The following is an 18,100-nucleotide window of genomic DNA, read 5'->3' as shown; positions in this document are numbered from 1 at the left end:
CCTCCCCTCTCCCCTCTCCCCCCTCTCGTCCCCTCTCCCCCCTCCCTCTCCCTCACTCTCCCCTCCCCCCTCTCTCCCTCCTCCCCCTCCTCCCCTCTCTCCCCCTCTCTCTCCCCCCCCCCTCCCCCTCTCTCCCCCTCTCTCCCCCTCCCCTCTCCCCCCTCTCCCCCCTCTCTCCCCTCTCTCCCCACCCCCCTCCCCTCTCCCCCCTCTCCCCTCTCTCCCCCTCCCCTCTCCCCCCTCTCCCCTCCTCCCCCCTCTCTCCCCCCCCCTCTCCCCCCTCTCTCCCCCCCCCCTCTCCCCCCTCCCCCTCTCCCCCCCCCCCTCCCCCCTCTCCCCCTCCCCTCTCCCCCCCCTCCCCTCCCCCTCCCCCTCTCCCCCCCCCTCCCCTCTCTCCCCCCTCTCCCCCCCCCTCCCCTCTCTCCCCCCTCTCCCCCCCCCCCCCCTCCCCCTCTCCCCCCCCCCCTCCCCTCTCTCCCCCTCTCTCCCCCCTCCCCTCTCTCCCCCCCCCCCCTCCCCTCTCTCCCCCCTCTCTCCCCCCTCTCTCCCCCCCACCATTCCTGTGCTGTACTGACATACTGCAGCAGGGGTACAGCCCCAGGAGGAAGTCAGCATAGCACAGGGATGGTGGGAGCCCCTCATAATGAAGAAAAAATAATAATGTAGAAGAATACGTATAAGTCTAAACTGAGCGAAAAAAACATTTTTTTATATATATATTCTGAAGGATATTTATTATAACAAAAAAATGCATTTTTTTAAAAATTGTCGCTCTATTTTTGTTTATATCGCAAAAAATAAAAACCGCATGGGTGGTCAAATACCACCAAAAGCTCCATTTGTGGGGGGGAAAAAAAAAAAAAGGATGTCAATTTTGTTTGGGAGCCACGTCACACGACCGCACAATTGTCAGTTAAAGCAACGCAGTGCCGAATCGCAAAAAGTCGTCTGGTCTTTGACCAGCAAAATGGTCTGGGGCTGAAGTGGTTAATATTATATATATATATATATATATATATAATTTTTTTTTTTTTTTTTTTTTTTTTTTTTTTTACACATAAGCTCAATGACCTAATCGAGGGGTGCCCAACTGCTGGCCCTCTGATGTGGCCCGCCATGTCTTGCTCTGAGATGGCGGGTCAGCATGCCCAGATTGCGGGTTCCCGACCCGCCATCTCCGAGCATCAGCATAAAGAACGGAGCCGTCGCTAGAGGAAGCAGAGCCGATGCTTCCTGTATAGTGCAGCTCCTTCACAGGCGGAGTGATACCAAATGTACTCCCGCCTGTGACAGGAAGCATCCGCTCTGCTCTCTACAGCAGCCGCATGCTTCTGTTTTCTGCCACACTAATGCATGGGAACCCGCGATTTGGACACCAGTACCAGAGCTAACCAGTAGTAACTGCCACCAGTAAGACCCCTTTCACACCACACCGCCCTTTTGCGTCGGCGGTAAAAACGCTATTTTTAGCGCCCTTTTACCGCCGGATTTGGGCCGCTAGCGGGGCGCTTTTACCCCCCCCCGCTAGCGGCCGCGAAGGGTTAAAACCGCCGGCAATACGCTGCAATAGCGGCGTTTTGCCGGCGGCATTACAGCGCTGCCCCATTGATTTCAATGGGGAGCAGCAGTGGGAGGAGCGGTAAACCACCGCTCCAAAGAAGCTGCTGGCAGGACTTTTTTCTGACGTCCTGCCAGCGCACTGCTGTAGTGTGAAAGCCCTCTGGCCTTTCACACTACACACAATGGTGCAGCTTCTTTAGGGCGGATTGCAGGCGCTATTTCTAACGCTATAGCGTCTGCAAAACGCCCTGGTGTGAAAGGGATCTTACAGCCAGCAGTACAAGTACCAGTCAGTATTATCCGCCAGCAGTACAAGTAAATGAATTTTGTTGCTGAGATTATTATTATTTTTTTTTAAATATGAAAAGCTGCACAGAAAAAAGTAGCCGCTGGACACACACACACACTGCATATATAACAAGAGATATAGATATATATATATAGATATATACATACACACATAACAAGATACATATATAACAAGCTATACATCTCTTGTTCTCTAGATATATCTGCACAGAAGCAATGATTTCATTTGCAATTAGTAATATTTATAAGCCTCCTTCCTTTGGTTCCTTGTTTTTTGTTGTTGTTATAAATGCACTATATTTCCTGGTTCCTGGGGGGAGGAGGGGAGGAGAGGTTTGCATAGCTAAGGGGCGGCAACTTCCTCTGACACTGCCATTGCTATGGAAACCTGACCTGAAAATCTATTTCACTGCTTGTATAGCACTGAGCATGTGTGAGATTTTGCAAGGCTGAGATCCAGGAAGAAATACAGTCTGGCCACGGTCTGCTGCAAGTTTATAAAAGTTAACAAAATGCTGTAATAACCTAACAAACTTTATTAGTTGCCTCTAGACACAGAGCCTGCTTACCCTCTTTTATTTGCTCGTGACTGTCTGCCTCTCCTTGTTGGCCTTCCAGACATTAATGGCCTGCAGGGAGATGTAGCTGCACAAAGCTGGGATCTATATACCGATTATACTGCAGCTAGCAAAATCAACTGCCTGCCTGTAGTAATATTACTATAAGACAGGGTTTGAACAAATTTTGCTTAGAATCTAGGAGCCAGCTGAAAAAGTTTAGGAGCCAGTTATTTTAAATCATTAAATAAAATAACCTTTCATACACAAGCTTAATGCATTCTAGTAAAGTTACTAGGTTTTTTTTTAAATCAAATTTTGGCCGGAACACCACTTTAAGGTCATGGAGTGGCCCTAACCAGTCTTCTGACCTTAATCTGTTGTGGAATTTTTTATTAATGTATGTTGTCAGATGTCACCCAGTGCCAGTTCTTTATCTGCTAGTAAGCAGATCTGGGTACATTGGAACCATAACATAACCATACAAAAAATTATGGCCCACTGAGCCATGATAAGGTACAGCTTGCATCATTGGTAGCAGTGGGAATGTGCACATGATCGTGTTCAGAGCCATGTTAGTGTTCAAATTGTGAGACTCTTCGTGTCTCGCAAGACACTTGCCGCATGGATCTGCACACGACCATCTGCACATGTCACTACTGGAATTCGATTTGAAAATATACGTGTGTAATTACTTCTTTTGAAAGAATACAAGTGTCCAAATAGCTGATTCTGAAGCCACCACCTTTCTTTGTTATTCATGTTTACAGTAAAAATAATAAAAGCTGCTCATCTTAGGGAGGATTCTGCTAAGCTCAGGGAGATACCAGCATCTGTTTTACTTGGAGCTATAAAAATGCACTTATCCGAGCACTATACAACATGGCTGTATTTGTGCCTTTAAAGTGGAGGGCCACCCTAAATAAATTTAAAAAAAAAAAGATCTTTACCTGTCCAGAAATCCGTTGCTAGGCAGTCTTCCTAATCTGCCTTCTTCCTGCTCCTCAGTGATCTTCGGTCTTCTCCCCTCCCCAGCGCTGTCTTCTGGGTAATGGGGCGCGCTGTGTTCTGGGAACTGTGTGTTCCCTAACACAGTGCGTCCCATTCACAAAGCGCCGCGCAGTAGGAAACGGGCAGTGAAGCCGCAAGGCTCCACTGCCTGTTTCCCCTAGTTGGAATGGCAGCGCTTGGAACCGATAGCCGAGGAACATGTCAGCCTCGGCGGCCGATATCGCGGGCGCCCTGGAAAGGTAAGTCTCCTTATTAAAAGTCAACAGCTACTTTTGTTTCAGCTGTTGACTTTTAAAAAAAAAATCTTTAGGGCTGAAACACCGCTTTAAGCGCAAAGGAATTATTTGCTTATAGGAGAAGTTTAAAATTTCCAGGACAAATCCTACAGAAAATTTATGGGAGGGAGTTGAAACTTTGAGTTGCTAAGCGACAGCCAGGAAACCTTAAAGCGGGAGTCCACCGGGACTCTGCGTTTTTTTTTTTTTTTTTTTTAAGCCAGCAGCTACAAATACTGCAGCTGCTGACTTTTAAAATAGTGACACTTACCTGTCCAGCGCGCCCGCGATGTCGGCACCCGAAGCCGATCGCTAGGTCGTCTGTCGGGTCCTGCCGCCGCCATCTTGGGTATGGGAATCAGGAAATGGAGCCTTTCGGCTTCATTTCCCGGTTCCCTACTGCGCATGCGCGAGCCGCGCGGCGCAATCCGGACGGTCCCCGCTGCCTCTGGGAACTGTGTGTTTCCCAGCAGGCAGCGGGGCACTTGCGCAAAGGGGCGGGCAGTTGCGGAAAGGGGCGTAATCTACGCCCCTTTCCGCAGACAGCTATCCCGGAAGTGGGTGCAGTTACCTGGATTATCCAGGTAACTGCACCCCCCTGAAAGGTGCCAATTGTGGCGCCGGAGGGGGGGATTCCGATGAGCGGAGGTCCATTTTAGGGTGGACCTCCGCTTTAAGAGAACTATGGGTTAGGGTTTTTTTTTTTTGCAGATTAATACTTAAAGGGGTTGTAAAGGTAATTTTTTTATTTTCTACATAGGTTGCTTTAAGCTAGTGCATTGTTGGTTCACTTATCTTTTCCTTCGATTTCCCTTCTAAATGTTTTTTTTCTTTGTTTTCTTTGTCTAAATTTCTCACTTCCTGTTTCACCCCAGTAAGCTGTTCAGTAAGCTGTTCTGGCTGACTAACCACCAGCTCGGATGATGGTGAGAAGTTTACTGAGGAGAAACAGGAAGTGAGATATTCAGACAAAGAAAAAAAACATTTAGAAGGGAAATCAAAGGAAAAGGTAAGTGAACCAACAATGCCCTAGCTTAGAGGAACCTATGTAGAAAATAAAAAAATTACCTTTACAACCCCTTTAACTAGGTAAATGCGCATCTGTCGAGTGATCAAACACCACCAATCGCTTGGTTCTACAGCTCCCCGTGCAGAGAGCTGCTGATTGTCACTCACAACTCTCTGACCCCTCCTCGCTCATTGGAGCGATGGGCTATGGGAGGGGCGGCCGGCTTAGGCACTCAGTGGTTCACGCTAAGCCGGCCGCCAGGCATCACCTGGCTGATCCCAAATTCCACTGTAGTAATGACAATGCCTGGACCGACTTTTGACCTCAGCAACGAGCGGACTCCAACCTGCTCTCTGCTGAAAATGGGTAACAGGAGGGCAAAACCAACTGCCCTCCTGTGATCCATAGAAGTGCAGCCAAACAAGGGGGATTTAGATAAGAAATGTAAAAGGAAAAAAAAAAAAAAAAGTGGCTCAAAATCCCTCCGGAGATGTGTACAAACCTGGTCACTAACTTTCTCCACCAAGTACTAAGTCATGTTTTGCTTGGGGCTCAAATACTTATTTTACTCACTGAATTGCAACTCAATTCTTAACATCTGAATTGTATTTATTTTTCCTTGAATGTTTAGTTGCTAGTCTGTTTCAATCATTTAAAATTCGCCCATGATAAAAAAAATAAAATAAAAAAAAAATGTAGACCTTTTATTTCTCTGTAAGTGGGCAAACTTATAAAATCTTCAGAGGATCAAATAATTATTGTAGTCTCAGTTCACTAACCAATAGTAGAGAAGCCCTCAGACAGAAAAGGAAGGTGGTCTCTCACAAGGAGGTCAGCAGTATCAGCTTATTCCTCGCAGTACAGGTTAGACTTGTACAACTACAACCTCCAGCATGACGCTCATCCTCTCCCTAACCTGCTGAGAATGCCCCCCTAAGCTCCCAGCAGTCTATTACAAAGTTTCACACGGCTTCAGGTCCTACGAAAGAAATTTGCCAATCTTGACACCCCCCCTCCCACTACACCATAACAGATATAACCCTCACCAGACTCCAAACGCCACAATTATGCTCTTCAAGGTTATGCGAAGCTTCCCAACATCTTCCACATGTAGACAGTTGTCACGTGACATCCCCTTGCACAGCACGCTGGGTAACCTGAACCAGCGCAGAGAACATGGGGGGAGGAGATTCCAAACGTCTTCCCTGCCGAAACCTGAGAGCGTTTACAGCCAATCTTTACCTCAAGCACCACTTTTTTAACTCTCTAGGTGCCCCAACACTCCTGAACTGCTCTTAGCATAGGTCACGTCCTCTGTGATGTAGGAAAAATGCCGACTGGGGCTGCCTTGAGTACTGCATAAGAGGCGGTGTTCTGTCAGATTAGATTAGGCGACCCGTCAGAATATGATCGTTCACCGCCGCCATCTTGCTACACCCCGCACTCCCCCACAGTAAGGATACACTGAAAAGGGGCTAGCGGACATCTTGTTACACCCAGTTTTGTATATTACACTTTTTTAAAACACTGTACTGTGTTTATATAGTGAAATGCAGTACTTAGAACTCTGTGTAAAGGTTTGGATGTTGGATTTTAAAAGCAGCTAATTTTTGTCTGGTTAGCAAACCAGTCAGATCAGCAGGCTTGCCGCAGCTTTTCAAATTCAACATCTAAACAGTCAGCTGCAGTTCTAAGTACTGTATTTCACTATAAAAACTCAGCTTACGGTTAAAAAAAAGTGTAGGGTGCAAAACTCCGGTGGGTGTAACAAGATGTCCGCTTGCCCCCTTCTCAGTGTATCCTTAGGCTGCATTCACACCTGAGCGTAGCGTGTTTGAACGTTTTTACCGGAGTTTTGTCGCGCGACAACGAGCGTTTCGTCACACTACAACGCGCGACAATGAGCGTTTTTTAACTTCGGCGTTTTTTTTCAGCCAATAGGAAAAATATTTTTCATCTGCTTATTTTTTCTTGAGCAGATACAGCGTCAAAACGCCCCTAGAAACGCTCGTTGTCGCGCTAAACGCTCGAATCGAGCGTTTCCATTAGTTTCTATGGGAATGAAAACGCCCAAATCAGCCCAATTCGCGCGACAAAAAAGGGTCCGGAACTTGTTTGAGCTTCAGGCGTAGGGCTTCAGGCGACATGGAGTGGAGATGTGAACCATCTCCATTGAGAATAATGGATTTTTTCCCCTCCAGCGTTTTGTAGCTTCAGGCGTAGGGCTGTTACTGTGGAGGAGTGCAGGTTGTAGCAAGATGGCGGCGATGAACTGTCACTTCCGTTACACATTCTGACAGGTCGCCTAATCTGGCGAAACACAGAGCCACAGCCAAGCCATCAACAAGTGGTGGAGCCCTTCCTGTCCCATTATATGCCAATCTTTTGCAGGTGTTTCATCAGATTAGGCGACCCGTCAGATTTTGTAACGGAAGTGAAGCGGCCATAACCCTTGGCAGGGCGGCCTTAAATTTTGGGCTTACCGGTTACCTCCGCTTGGCTTGTTCTTCCACACCTAGGGGATCCCAGGGTTAGTACACAACAACTTTGGACGCTGACACCATAAAAGTCCTTTAGAAAGGTTTTTATTTGCAGGGGTAACATCCAACAAACACAGTCTCGTATGGGAACAGAGGGCAAGGGTGAAGAAACTCGGGCACCTTGAACTGCTAGTTATCAGAAAGTCTCTAATACCACCCAGAGAGTAGCCACTCGCAGCTGGGTGCTTCAAAGCTGAACAAATCTCTAGCCAGAGATTATGGCAGTCAGCACTTTGATCCAGTACTTGTGAAAACTTTGACCTTGAGTAATTTGTAACAGAAAGTGAACAGGAACCTTTTCCTTAGTACCTGGAACCTGTCTCCTTGGCAGTACTGAAAAAATGTAGATTCACTGATGTCGTTGACAACCCAGCCAACAGGCACTTCTCGGGATGCCAGCTTGTTGGCCCTCCTCCGAAGAGTCCCCCCCCCCCCGGTCGCTTGCACGGGCTGCTGTGCCCCTCCAAGCCAAGAGCACACCCCGACGCCTTGAATTCTCTCTCAGTTTCTGCGCCTCGGACCAGCCGGTTCCGAGACTCTGGAACAGACGGATCCTTACCCCAGACCAGGCGGGTCTATTGGGGTTAGCCAACCAAAGCATGTTGCGGAGCGACACGCACTCCCATAACCGGGACCCCTCGTGGGCTACCCCGGTCCAGAATCAGGAATAGGTAGCTATGGCCTCACGAACGAACCCTGAACTTGTAATGTCCAGACTCCTCAGTGGGGGCCAGGCGCACCCACTGATTGGCTCTGGGGAAAGCTGATACCTAAAGCGTCCAACCAGGCCTGGTTCTGAGCCTGTCATGTGCACCTAACTGTGCACATGACCAGGCAGAACGCTAACACAGCCCAGCCAAACTGATGTCAAAGTTAAACCTACATAATTAACCCTCAGAACCCCTTAACTGTTCTGAGGCAAAAACTAAATTTGTACAAATCAAGGAAACGAACAGCATAGGGTCCCCCCCTAAAAAAAATTGTCATGGGGTCCCCTCCAAAATCCACACTAAGCCCTTCAGGTTTGGTATGGATTTTAAGGGGAACCCTGTGGCAATTTTTTTTTAAAATGGCGTCGGTGTCCCGCTAAAAATCCATACCAGCCCCTTAGCCGAGCATGCAACCTGGCAGGGGAGGGGACGAGCGGGCGCCTGAACCATACCAGGCCACATGCCCTCAGCATGAGGAGGTTGCTTTGGGGTCAGAATAGAGTACCAGTAGTTCTGGTGGTGCCAGGCTTGGTTGGATTGGTTGCTGACCTGCCATGGAATCTTTTTCAATATGGGTGGCACAGTGGTGTAGTGGTTAGCACTCTCACCTAGCAGTAAGAAGGGTTGCTGGTTCGTATCCCAACCAGGACACTACCTGCCTGGAGTTTGCATGTTCTCCCTGTGCCTGCATGGGTTTCCTCCAGGTACTCCGGTTTCCTCCCATAATACAAAGACTTGCAGGTAGGTTAATTGGCTTCTGTCGAAAAAAAAATGGCTCTAATATATGAATGGGGACCTTGGATTGTGGGCTCCTTGAGGGTAGGGACCAATGTGAGTGTGCAATGTACAGGGATAGGGACAATTGTAGACACTCACTCAGGTTGAACTGGATGGACTGGTGTCTTTATTCAACCTTACTAACTATGAAACTATGAATGCCTGGACCTTCTCTCCCAAAGTCCGATCTTCTACCCTGCCTTATGGTGGCTAGCTTTACAAGCATGGCTATTGAAATCCTGGTGCTGAAGGACAAAGGTCTTTCTCCTGCTGTTATCTCCACAATGCTTTGGTGTGAGAAGTCCACCTCCCATTTCATTTATTATCGTATTTGGAAGGCTTATGTCATCTGTAGTGAATAGTGAATCACCCTCACAAGTTTTATGTTGCTCACATTTTGGGCTGCTTTCAGCAGGTCGTGGACCCACAGTTGGTCCTAAGTACTGTGATGGGATCAGGTTTCTGCTTTGGCCATACACTTCCAATGGCCCTTGACTTCATGTTCCCTGGTTAATACCTTCATCCAGGTGGTTACGTAAGTTGTTCCACCTCCACTGATGCAGAGGGATCTGAAGTTTTTTCTGTTGGCCCTGCCAAAGCCTCTTTTTGATAACATTTGGGAAATTCCCCTACTGACTTGCAAAAGGTGGCCATCACTTGTTCAGGGTAACCGAAGTGGCAGCTCTTTCTTGTAAGCAACCATTTTTGGTGCTACAAAAGAATATGGTGGTCCTCCTATCTTACCTGAATTCTACTGCCTCTATTTGGAAGACAGATTACCTGTTCATGTCATAGATGGTACTAGAAAGGGGCAGGCGACCTTTTCATCCTCCATTTTCAGGTGAATGCATCAGTGTCAGAAACCATGAATCAGACTGAGACATAAGTACAGTTAAATCACACTTGTTTAAAAATAATGAAAAAGATAAACAGAGTAAAGGTAGTAAAAACATAGCCAGAGTTCAGAAACCGGAACAGATAGTCAGACAAGCCAAAACTTCAGGGAGCCAGAAAGAATGTCAGCCAAGCAAGTCTTTAACAGGAACACAGGAGAGCGTCTCTAGAGATGTGACCAAGGTGAAGGCAGAGATCATCTGAACTCGACTGGACGGCTTAAGTAGGCAGCACCGATGAGCAAGATCATCAACATGTGAGCTGGCAAATAGCCGACAGCTGAGCGGCCAGCTCAGAGAAGGAAGGGCGGGGCTCAGCCCTGACAGTCAGACTGTAGTTCGGGCCTAAGTCATCTTGGGTCAAAAACCTCTGTTTTCCATTACTGCTCATTTTACCAGGACTCTGAGCATGTCCTAGGGTTTTCATGACTGTTCCTCAGGTTTGCACAGCAGCTACCTGCAGCGGCGTTGCTATAGGGGTGCGGGGGGTGCGGCCCACACCTGGGTGACACCTGCCAGAGGGGTGACACCAGGCCTGGACACAGCGGGTGACATTGTACAGTTGCACTGCGGAGACACAAGGGCAGCACACCGCTCTTGCTGATGACCGAGGCAACACAGGCTGGATATCAGTGGGGCGACTCGTGAGAGGCAGAGACGATACAGGCAGTAAGGAAGGACTCGAGGAACCAGGAGGAGGCTGACCGCCCAGGATAAAGGAAGAGACCGAGTGAAGGAGCCAATGAGGGGACTGAGCATTAACTAATCTTTACGGTACTCAGCACTGAACACTCAATCCCGGGCACACACACAGCACATGCCATTCCCTCAGTGATGATGCTAGAGCCGGCTGTGTGCCTGGACAGGATGTGCAGGAAACAGCTGAAGAATAAGGAGTTGGGGGGGGGGGGGAGAGTCTCACCCCTCTCTGTCTCTCCCCCACCCCCTTCTCTCTCTCGTTCCCCCGACTCCCCCCCACCCCCTCTGTCTCTCAACCCCCTCTCTCACCCACCATCCCCCCTCTCTCTTAACCCCCATCTCTCATCCCACTCTCTCTCTCACCCACACCCCCTCTCTCTCTCTCACCCATCACCCCCTCTCTCAACCATCCTCTCTCACCGGCCTCTCCCACCCCCCTCTCTGTCTCGTGCCCCCCTCTCCCACCCCCACCCCTCTGTCTCACAACCCCCTCTCTCACCCACCACCCCCTCTCTCTCTTAAACCCCCTCTCACTCTCTCTCTCTCTCTCTCTCAACCCTCCTCTCTCACCCCCTCTCTCTCAACCCTTCTCTCTCTCCCACCTCTCTCTCTCCCCTACCCCCTCTCTCAACCATCCTCTCTCTCTCACCCCTCCTCCGTCACCCCCCACTTTCCTCTCTCTCACCCCTCCCTCACCCTTTCACCCCCTCTCTCACCCACCTCTGTCACTACTCACCCCCTCTCTCACCCACCTCTGTCACTACTCACCCACCTCTGTCACTACTCACCCCCTCTCTCACCCACCTCTGTCACTACTCACCCACCTCTCGCTGTCTCATTCACTCCACCCTCTCTCTCTCATCCCCCTCTCTGGCACCCCCCACCTTCCTCTCTCTCTAGCTCTCACCCCACCCCCCTTACACCCTCTCTGTCACCCGAACCCTCCTCTCTCTCTCACCCCTCACTCACCCCCACTCCCTTAACCCCTCTCATTCCTTCTCTCTCTCTCTCAGACCCCTGCCTCTCTCCCCATGTCATGAAAATCGCATGAAAAAATGACCCCCAGGTCTTCTGATTTGTGACTGCGGGCGTCACCGCGGGTGAGCGCGCACGTGCGTGCACGCGTCCGTGTTGGCGCCAAACGGACTATTTAAACCTGTCTCTTGCTAATGGTCTCTGCTGTCTGCTCTATAGCGTTATACCTGTGAACCTGATCTGTAGCATTCGTTTCCGATTGACCCGGCCTGCCTGTGACCCATCTGCTATCTGCCTGCACCCGACCCTGGCTTGTTGTGACGATTCTCCTGCCTGTTCCCTTGTACTTTGCTTCCAGTCTGATATCTGACCCGGCTTGCTTTGACTATCCATCTGCTAAGGTGAACCAGCTTATATTGAACTATTTCATCTGCTGCAAGTAACCTGCCTATATTGAACTGTTTCATCTGCTGCAAGTTACCTGCTTATATAGACTTTTTCATCTGCTGCCAGTTCCCTGCTATATTGAACTGTTTCATCTGCTGCAAGTAACCTGCTTATATTGAACTGTTTCATCTGCTGCAAGTTACCTGTTTTATTGAACTGATTCATCTGCTACAAGTTGCCTGCTTCACTGCACTGTTACACCTGCTGCAAGTTACCTGCTTATATAGAACTGTCTTCATCTGCTGCCAGTTCCCTGCTATATTGAACTGTTTAATCTGCTGCAAGTTACCTGCTTCATTGAACTGTGTCAGCTGCTATAAGTTCCCTGCTTTACTGAACTGTGTAATTTGCTATAAGTTACCTGCTGATCCATCCGCTGTGATTACTTGTTTCCACTGGACTTCTCCCCCTGCTGTTGTGCTCCAGTCTGCAGAACTGAACCTCACCAATTCATCCCTCTCATCTGTTGATCCTGCCAGGCACCTGTACCCCTCCTTACTCCTGTGTTCCCTGTTACATTACCAGGAAACCGGTAGTGGGAGTTGTAAGGGAGGCCTCTTTCCCCAATCCGGGCTCGCTACTATAAGGTACGTGACACCCCACTTTCTCTCTCTCTCTCTTTCTCTCTCCTACTTTCCCATCTACCCCATCTCTCTCTGTCCTGTTCCTATCTCTCCTCTCTTCTGTCTCTATCCCTCCAACCCCTCTTTCCCTCTAAGGGCAAATTCACACTGAAACGGCATAAAATTGTAGAGCAGCCGGAGCAATTTGGCACTCCAGCCGCTCTGCATTGCAGGCTGCTGGAGTGCAGTGTGATGCACAATGCAGTGCGTCGTACTGCTCCCCACTTTTTTGTACAACCTTTGTTTGAAGTATACAAAATGTACATTTTATTCTCCACAATATCGGACAGCACCCTGTCATCTCAGCTTCTCAGGAAAAAAATGCATTCTGTCAGTAGATTTTCAGTGTGTATAATAAAATTGTGGGAGGTTGGCAATACCCGACTGGAGTCCCATACCCCCCTGTTTCCCACGCCCCCTCTTCTCCCCTATCCTTTTTATTGCCCCCCTTCCCCTACCCTCCCCAGACTATCTCCCAGTCTCTTGTCCCCCTTCTTCTTCCATTTCTCTTCCCCTTTCCTACCTGGACCTCCTAACTTTCTTGATATCTAGCACTAATAGAAAAGCCCCTATGGATTGTTGGAAATTGCCTAATATTATTCCCACTATTCCCTTACCGAAACTTACAAACCACATGTAATGTGATGATTGACGCCAGCCTTTCAGGGAGTGAAGTCCTTCTTTTTTTCTGGCCTTACCAGTCAGCTATGTCCTGTATGATACCAAAGACAATGTGTTGTATATTTACAAGGTGCTAGTGGTTACTGTAATGTTGTCTCACTCTTGTAAGAAATTTGTTTTGTAAACACTGGACTCGGTAACAAAAAAAGTTGGATAAGGGCCGGTTCACACTGCGACGCGAGGCGAGGCGACACGGCTCGCCTCGCCTCGCTCCCGCAAGTCGCCCCCATTCAGTACTATGGAACCGTTCTGAGAGGAGCGACTCGAGTCGCTCCGACTCAGAAAAAAGGTTCCTGTACTACTTCGGGGCGACTTCGGGGGCGACTTGCATTGACTTCTATGCAGAAGTCCTCTGCAAGTCGCCGCTGAGCTCCCCGCAAGTCGCGGCGAGGTAAGTCGGAGACGCCTCGCCGCGGCTCGCTGTGTGAACCGGCCCTAATTGGTTACTTTGTATTATTGTATATTCTGCAGTCCATAAATAAAAAAAAAAAGATTGTTTAATCAATCATTTTAAGAAGGAAATGTTAGAAAGTTTAACTGCTTGCTGCCCGCCCACCGTCAAATGACGGCGGAGTGGTGCAGCTCTCATTCTGGGGCGTCGTTGAACGACGGCGTCCCAGAATGGCCGATCTCGAGGGGGCGCACAGCACGGCGGCCATGCCGTGTTGCTAGGACAAGGCACGACCCCGATCTCTGTAAGGAGCCGCAACCACGGCTCTTTAACCATGTGATCGGCTGTGTCCAATCACATGTAAACAAGGCAGTGCCAGTAATCGGCTTGCCTCACACTGACAGAGTGTGAGGAGAGGAGAGCTGATCAGCGACATCTCCTCACAGGTGGGGACATGTAGGACTGTAATCAGGGCACTGATCATCAGTGCTCTGATTACAAGAAATAGTGTCACCAATCAGTGCCCACCAATGTCAACTATCAGTGCCCACCGGTGGCAGCAATCAGTGCCCACCACTGCCCACAAGTGCCATCAATCAGTGTCCATTAGTGATGCCAGTCAGTGCTCACAATCAGTGCCACCTATCAATGCTGCCCATCAATGCCCTTCACTGCTGTCAATGCCCATCAGTGTCACCCATCAGTGCCACTCATCAATGCCCATCAGGGCCCATTAGTAACGCCTATCTGTGCTGCCTATTAGTGCCCACCAGTGCTGCCTATTAGTGCCCACCAGTGCTTCCTGTTAGTGCCAACCAGTGCCACCTAACAGTGCCCGCCAGTGCCACCTAACAGTGCTCATCAGTGCTGCCTATCAGTGCCACCTATCAGTGCATATAAGTTTGGCATATTAATGCCTCCTCATCAGGGCCATCTAATTAGTACCCATAAGTGCCTCCTCATCAATGCCTACCAGTTCAGCCTATCAGTGCCCATCAGTGCCGCCTCATCAGCGCACATCAGTGAAGGCAAAAAATTACTTAGTTACAAAATTTGATTGACTTAATAAAAGTAAAAAAAAAAGTTTTTTCTATTTTTGGACTTTTTTTGTAAAAAATAAAAAACCCAGCAAGGAGAACAATAAGGATTCCTTCGGAGTGGGGGACAATTACATATTTATACGCTTTCTGTGACCCTCTGTAGTGGGGGGTCATGAACTTCTGGTAAGAAGTGAATTCAGATATACGGTGGTGGATAGAGCACTGTTCATATATGGAGGATTCCGTTTACATCTAATCTGCTACAGCAGGGCTGTTCTTTGTTTTTTACCTTTTTCTTTCACAGAGACTTTTTAATCCATTCACTGGGTGTTTTTTCATTATCAATTTTTATAATTTATTTTTATTGTTTATGACTGAGGTTGTGTTTTACACATTTAAGGGTAAGGTAGAATATATGATATATTGTCACATCATTTGTATATGCACATTGCTTTTGAATGTTTTTCCCCATTAGTTAGGGGTATGATAGAGTTTACAAATTATTGTCTCATCACTTGCATTTGCACGGTAGGCTTTGGCCTTTGTACACGTTAGGTTTAGCGTAGCTTATTCATTTCCCGGGTTTTATTTCTGTAGTTATGTGATACAGCTAAGCCGCAGCTGAACCTGGTCTTTTGAGACCAATCGACATTTTCTGATTCACCTTAGCGCAGTTTCTTTTTTCTATAAACAAATGAAGGAATGGATTAGATCTTACAGAATAATTGAGTTGAATGTATATATGTCAGAAACCATGAACCAGACCGAGACAGAAGTACAGTAAAATCACACTTGTTTATTAATAAAAATAAAAAGGTAAATAGCGTAAGCATATTCAAAGCATAGCCAGAGTCCAGAAACCATATCGGGTAGTCAGCCAAGCCAGAGTTCAGTAACCAGATCGGGTAATCAGCCAAGCCAGAGTTCAGTAACCAGATTGGGTAATCAGCCAGGCCAGAAGTCAGGGATCCAAGTAAAGGAACAGCAAGCAGGATAAGGAGCCAGAAGGGATGTCAGCAAAGCCAGACTTTAAACAGGAACGCAGGAGGTTTCTTGTGATGTGACCAAGGCGAAGGCAGAGATCAAGTGAGCTGGACGGCTTTAAGTAGGCAGAACTGACAAGCAGAATCAACAACAGCTGGGTAACTGTGGAGAAACATGGGAGTTGGCAATTAGCCGACAGCTGAGTGGCCAGCTCCGAGAAGGAAGGGCTGAGCCCAGCCCTGACAGTACCCCCTCCTCAACGACCCCTCACCCTCGGAGGACCACCGGGCTTGAGGGAAAAACGTCTATGGAAATCATAGAAGAGGACAGGGGCATGTATGTTCAAGGATGAGACCCAAGAGCATTCCTCCAGACCGTACCCCTTCCAATGCACCAGGTACTATATGCACCCACGGAACCTACAGGAGTCAACAATGGATTGTACTTCATACTCCTCATGGTTCTCAACCTGTATAGGGTGAGGACATGGCACAGAGGTGTTAAAGCAATTGCAAAGGTTCCAATAAGGAGACATGAAACACATTTGAGATGCGCATACTAGGAGGAAGATCCAAGGCGTAAGCCACTGGGTTAATCCTGTGAAGGATACGGAAAGGCCCAATAAACCGAGGTGCGAACTTCAAAGAAAGAACACAAAGTCGGAGGTTGCGAGACGACAGCCAGACTCTGTCCGCAACCTGGTAGGAAGGTGCAGACAGGTGTCTGCGGTCAGCATGGAGTCTGTATCTATTGTTAGCATGTTGCAAAACCTCCTGAACTTGTGCCCAAGTGGAACAAAGACCATGGAGATGCTCCTCTAATGCAGGAATATTCTGCGGAACAAACGAGTCAGGCAACATGGAAGGTTGGAAACCATAATTTGCCACAAACAGGGACAATCAGGAAGCAGAGTTCAAGGCAATGTTGTGAGCAAACTCTGAACACGGTAATAGGTCTGACCAGCTATTATGATGGTCAGAAATATAGCAACATAGGAATTGCTCCAAGGACTGATTGGCTCATTCTGCGGCCCCATTAGACTGCGGGTGATAGGCAGAGGAGAAAGGTGAATTCCCAACTGTGCACAAAAGGCTCGCCAGAACCGGGAGACAAACTGACTACCCCTGTTCGAGGCAATCACCTTGGGTAGCCCATGTGAGCTAAAGATCTCCCAACAAAAATGGAAGCCAGTTCCTTTAAAGTGGGCAACTTATAAAGTGGAATACAATGACACATCTTAGAGAACCGGTCAACCAACACGCAAACAGTGTTGCCTTGGGAGTTGGGAAACTCCACAATGAAATCCATAGACAGGTGGGTCCAGGGCCTCTCTCCATTGGGTATGGGTTGTAGGAGGCGTCGAAAAGTATTACTCTGAGCACACACGGAACAGGCAGCTACGAAGGCAGTTACATCAGCCCGTAGACTGGACCACCAGAATCATTGGGAAATGGCCCAAACAAGTTGATTCTTCCCAGAGTGGCCAGCTGCCTTGGGAGAATGGTAAGTCTGGAGCACAGCAGTACGGAGACACTCTGGGACAAAGCAGTAGTCACAAGGTTTCTCAGGAGCATGGACCTGAGCAGCAAGAATTTTGTCACCCAAAGGAGAAGTAAGAGTGGTGCAAACCGTAGCCAGAATACGATCAGGAGGAATCACAGGAACCGAACTCACTCCAATTTGTTTGGGTAGAGTGTAGCATGACCGCGCAATTGTCATTCAAAGTGCGACAGCACTGAAAGCTGAAAAATAGCTTGGGCAGGAAGGGGGTGTAAGTGCCTGGTAGGCAAGTGGTTAATCTTATTATCTAATATTCAGAAATTAACAAATGAATGAATGGATTCGATCTTACAGAATAATTGAGTTGAATGTATATATGTCAGAAACCATGAACCGCTGAGATCCATGATTTATTGGCACTTAAGATATTCATGTGATACTATTGGATCTCAGTTGGTTTAATTTTTCCCTTTTTTTCAACACTTGTATTGTTATTATATTGATCTGTTGAGATCTATGTTCACTGGTTCTAAGGTACCTATGCGATTGAGGTGTTTGCAACCTAAGCGCTACAGTTTTTGGTTGTAATTATTTTATTTGATGTTTGTCTATAGCAGTGTTGGCAGCTAGGTTGCTTATTTATGGTCACAGCGCAGTATTTTTCAATTTATAAGCATCAATGAACAGGCCTGCAGCCCTAAAGTTGATTAGAGCCTGTATCTCAATGAATGACTCAGCCCATGACCGAAACCAGGGGCTTATCCTTCTGGATAACTGGGGACGAAACAATGGCACCTAAGGTCTGTCCATGACAGAACCTCAAGGTTTGGGCGCTCCCTGGACGGGTAGGACAAGACTTCAAAAAGTGACCTGCCTGGCCACAATAAAGGCACAATCTCTCCCTCCTCCTAAAGGCTCTCTTATCTGCAGAGAGATGCATGAAGCCAAAGTGCATGGGTTCATCTTCACTGACCGACTCAGTACCAGGAGGCATGGGAGGTGAGGGAGGCACAGGTGGGACTGTAAAGTTCGGAGGCAAATGTACAGGAGGTTTCTGCAAGCGCTCCCTAAAAGAGAGTCTTTCTCCAAGTCTGGAGTCAATGAAGATGGCAAACGTGA

The 18,100-nt window shown here is 48.1% G+C and overlaps 1 protein-coding gene across 1 annotated transcript in view; it reads right to left on the bottom strand.

The window, feature by feature from the left end:
- MRPS21 (mitochondrial ribosomal protein S21) overlaps positions 1–5,911 on the bottom strand; it is a 216,325-nt gene extending 210,414 nt beyond the window's left edge. Inside the window, exon 1 of the mRNA XM_077452429.1 lies at positions 5,768–5,911. The gene's annotated coding sequence lies outside the window, so the exon portion shown is untranslated. The remainder of the gene's footprint in view (positions 1–5,767) is intronic.
- Between the last annotated feature and the right edge of the window lie 12,189 nt (positions 5,912–18,100).

The sequence above is a fragment of the Lithobates pipiens genome, unplaced genomic scaffold (genome assembly GCF_037356315.1).
Source record: "Lithobates pipiens isolate NorthernLeopardFrog02 unplaced genomic scaffold, aLitPip1_a1.2 Scaffold_23, whole genome shotgun sequence".
Lineage (NCBI taxonomy): Eukaryota > Metazoa > Chordata > Amphibia > Anura > Ranidae > Lithobates > Lithobates pipiens.
Note: the sequence above shows the minus strand (reverse complement) of the source record. Positions and strands in the feature narration are given on the sequence as shown.